Source organism: Protopterus annectens, chromosome 9.part0, assembly GCF_019279795.1.
Source record: "Protopterus annectens isolate FY-2018-M chromosome 9.part0, PAN1.0, whole genome shotgun sequence".
Classification (NCBI taxonomy): domain Eukaryota; kingdom Metazoa; phylum Chordata; order Ceratodontiformes; family Protopteridae; genus Protopterus; species Protopterus annectens.
Window position 1 is genome coordinate 1372398441 of NC_056743.1, and position 4402 is coordinate 1372402842.

The following is a 4402-nucleotide window of genomic DNA, read 5'->3' on the forward strand; positions in this document are numbered from 1 at the left end:
ACAGAACCGCGATGCTTTCCAGGGCACAGCCCCCTCTCTCAAGGTGAACCCATTCCAGGGCACCCTTGCTCTATACAAAGAAAAGAGAACTCTCCCAGGGGCCCCTGCCAGCTTCTCCAACATTGTTTGCATAACTGCACTGGACAACGCAAGGTGCACATCTCCGCTACTCTGGATTCAGGGATCTGAACCTTGCTCCCCTTCAATTGGCTGAGGGTAACAGAGGCCATTGCCCGTCCCTTCGGAATGGAGCTCACCTATCTCTCAGGATCTACTCACTCATGTTCAACTCTGTTCACATGGAACCCTTCTCCCCTTCGGCCTTTGAAGCTCTCGTTTGAATATTTGTTCCTACCACCAAGATCTGCACCCGTGGCGGCTCCACCCAGGCCCTCAGCCTGGGCTTCAGTGCCACCATGGCGGCCCTCCTACTCATTGTGGTTTATCCCCCTCAGCTCCCAGCACCAGCGACAGCCAGGTATGGGCCCAATGCTCCAGCACATTCCATTTTCATGGCTAGTTGATTCAGCAGGTGAGTTGTTACACACTCCTTAGTGAATTCTGACTTTCATGGCCACCATCTTGCTGTCTATATCAACAAACACCTTTTCTGGGGTCTGATGAGCCTCGGCATCGGGCGCCTTAACCTGGCATTCGGTTCTTTCCAAAGTGCCAGTCCTGCTTACCAAAAGTGGCCCACTGGGTGCTTGAATTCCACACCTGGCTCCCAGCTAGCGAGATGGGCTTCTTATCCATTTAAAGTTTGAGAATAGGTTGAGATCGTTTTGACCCCAAGACCTCTAATCATTTCCTTTACCAGATAAAACTGTGTCCACCGATCACCAGCTATCCTGAGAGAAACTTTGGAGGGGACCAGCTACTAGATGGTTCGATTAGTCTTTTGTGCCTATACCCAGGTCAGACAAGCGATTTGCATGTCAGGACCACTACGGACCTCCACCAGCGTTTCCTCTGGCTTTGCCCTGCCCAGGCATAGTTCACCATTATTCGGGTCCCACCAGGTGTGCTCATGCTCCACCTCCCTGATGGTATGGGTGAGATTGGCTGGTGGTGCACCCCCACGTGGGGCCAGGGGGATCCTGCCTCAGCCAGTGCTCACTGGTTCTCACTTTCATTGAGCCGTGGGGTCTCCTGCCCACCCTCAGACTTGCGCACCTGTTAGACTCCTTGGTCAGTGTTTCAAGACAAGACAGGTGGGTCACCAACATCACCACAGACCCCAGGAACCTGAGGTGAGCCCGCCGACATTGTGGCAGGATGAGGTCAGGCCATACTGAGGGCAGTCCTGTCCACTCGACAGTCCCACTGAGAGCAGCTGGCCCCCAGCTCCCACCATGAGGGAGGGGGTGGGTGCAGCAGCGGTCGTCTCCCACAACGCCGGGTCATGGCAACGGCTGATGCTGCGGGTTGTAACACTCCCCTACAGAAAGGGGAACCACCTTCCCATGGCCCTCCCGGTGACCCCATAGCTGGTCATGGCACATCACCACAGAGGAAATGCACCCAATGGTGGCCAGCATGCCTGGGGATGGTCCCCCACCCCTGGAGGGGGAGGGGATCCACCTCTCTCATGCGGCTTGCATGGCCGCCATGTTGAATCCTCTGGGTGGACCACATGGACCCCCACCCATTTACCTCTGAATGGTTTCACTCCCTCTTGAACTCTCTCTTCAATGTTCTTTTCAACGTTCCCTTATGGTACTTGTCCACTATTGGTCTTGTGCTGGTGTTTAGCCTTAGATGGAGTTTACCACCCACTTTGGGATGCATTCACAAACAACTCAACTCCGAGAAGCCTGATCCCGATGTGCCGGGGGCCACCGCCATCCTCACTCACAAGGATTTGGGCCCCATAGGCAGCACTGGGGAGATGGACTTCCATATGCCCCATTTTCCTGCACCCGTCTCCCAGGTGGGGATTTGATGCTGGGCTATTCCTTCTTCACTTGCTGTTACTGAAGGAATTTTGGTTAGTTTCTTTTCCTTCGCTTAGTAATATGCTTAAATCCAGCGGGTCACCACGTCTGATCTGGCATTGTCACAGGGGACAGCAGGGGCCTCAGGGGTGGGTAGACTACCCGTTCTCCCTTGGCCCCCACACACCCACTCCCCTTAACCGAACTCCACGCAGTGGAGGAGAACAGCTGACACAGCCTCGGCACACAGGAACCGAGCAGGCAGGTGTCATGCTCCACACCAGGAGGGCAGCCTGGTGGCGGTACCACTGACAGCCTCCATGGGCAGGCCGGGCACGCACCTGCTCCATCCCATCCTCGGACAGACTTTTCAGCTCTCTGCTCCTCCATCCACATCTCTCCCTGGGGGGACAGGGGGGCCAACAGCAGGCTCCCTCAACTCCCCATCTGCACCCTCAACAGAGACCCGACATCCCCGTGGGCGATGGAAGCCATGACAACCCTCAGACAGGCGTAGCCCCAGGAGTAACCTGGGGCCACAAAGTGTGTTCAAAGTGTTGATGGTCAATGTGTCCTGCAATTCACATTAGTTCCCGCAGCTAGCTGCATTCTTTATCGACACATGAGCCGAGTGATCAATCTCTCAGAGTTGTACAGTTTTCATTCACCGAGGGCACCACTCCCCTCCCGACATTACACCTCAAAATGAGCGCGTGAGGTTTCACGGGTGTCGTCATGAGCGCCCAGACCAGGGTTACTGGCGCCACACCGCAGGACAGCAGGGAGTCCCACAGTGGCCGGCACATGGCCAAACTACTGACCTTACGGGTCTTTGAACCAACATCTTGAGTACAGTGGGGCATCCTCCACAGATACCCATGACCGACATCGAGGGGAGATGACTCCAGTGTGCCACCCCTGCAAGGCAAGAGGGGAGGCCACCGTCCCCCTGTCAGGACAGCACCCTCTTCTTCCCACTTACACATGGGGAGTCAGCCACCTCCAGGACACAAGGTGGACCACAGTGTTGGGCCAGGCACACCCTCCACCACCATCCTCTCATGGCAGCAGAGGAGCACCCACACCTCCCACCACATGGATGCACTCCTTCCATCCTGCCGCCGGGAGCCAAGTGGAAGAGACACCACCCCTCGTCTCACTCCCTCCACTCTCCCTCCCCCCTGGAGACACAAGCTCAGTCCTGTTGGCATCCACAAGGGTGCATGGAGAGATAGGAGTCATATACAGACACAGAGAGAGACACAGATTGTCAGGGTGGCAGAGTGAGGAGAAGCCCTGGTACCCAGGGAGAGCAACCTCCCAGGACCCACGGCATTAATGATCCTTCCACATGTTCACTTACAGAAACCTTGTTATGACTTTTACTTCCTCTAGATATTCAAGTTTGATTGTCTTCTCGGTGCACTGCTGGGGCCATTATCAACTCCAGCGGGCTGATCCGAGGACCTCAATCTTCTTCTTCTTCTTTCGGCTTTTTCCCGGTTAGGGGTCGCCACAACGGATCACCTGTCCACTCATGATTGGCAGTGGAGTTTTACAGTGTCGAGTTGCCAGCCCGGCACCCAACCTTCCACAGAAGGCACACACATACATGCACTCACATCTAAGGCTAATTTAGAGTGTCCAATCCACCTACTGCATGTCTTTGGGATGTGGGAGGATACTGGAGCACCCGGAGAAAACCCACGCGACCACAGGGAGGACTTGCAGACTCTACACAAAAGGCACCCCAGCCGAGAATCGAACCAGAGAACCTCTTGCTGTGAGGCAACAATGCTAACCACTGCACCACCGTGGCTGCTGATCTGAGGACCTCAATAAACCATCCAATTGGTAGTAGCGATGGGTGGTGTGTACAAAGGGCAAGGACTTAATCAATGCAAACTTATGACCCGCACTGACTGGGAATTCCTCGTTCATGGAGAATAATTGCAATCTCCAGTCCCTATCATGAAAGGGGTTCAGCAGATTACCTGGACCTGTCGGCCAAGGGTAGACACACGCTAATCAATTCAGTGTAGTACACATGCAGCCCCAGATATCTAAGGGCATCACAGACCTGTTATTGCTCAATCCTGTGTGGCTGAAAGCCAATTGTCTCTCTAAGAAGTTGGAGACTACCGCACTGGGCTACATAACTATTTAGCATGGTGGAGTCACGTTCGTTATCGGAATTAACCAGACAAATCACTCCATCAACTAAGAACAGCCATGCACCACCACCCACAGAACTGAGAAAGAGCTATAAATCTGTCAATCCTTTCTGTGTCCGGGCCGGGTGAGGTTTCCCGTGTTGACTCAAATTAAGCAGCAAGCTCCACTCCTGGTGTTGCCTTTCCATCAATTCTTTTAAGTTTCAGCTTTGCAATCATACTCCCCACAGAACCCAAAGACTTTGGTTTCCTGGAAGCTCCCCGGTGGTTCATGGGAATAATGCCACCAGA

General features: G+C 54.2%; 2 non-coding genes across 2 annotated transcripts in view; both read right to left on the reverse strand.

Moving 5' to 3' along the window:
- The window catches only part of LOC122812580, a 3727-nt gene extending 1668 nt beyond the window's left edge, over positions 1–2059 (reverse strand). Inside the window, exon 1 of the ribosomal RNA XR_006366542.1 lies at positions 1–2059. This exon is cut by the window's left edge and continues 1668 nt beyond it. This is a non-coding gene — a ribosomal RNA (28S ribosomal RNA).
- Positions 2060–2434: 375 nt separating this feature from the next.
- On the reverse strand, positions 2435–2588 carry LOC122812375. Its single transcript, XR_006366397.1, has one exon. It is a non-coding gene; the product is annotated as a 5.8S ribosomal RNA (ribosomal RNA).
- Positions 2589–4402: the final 1814 nt, after the last annotated feature.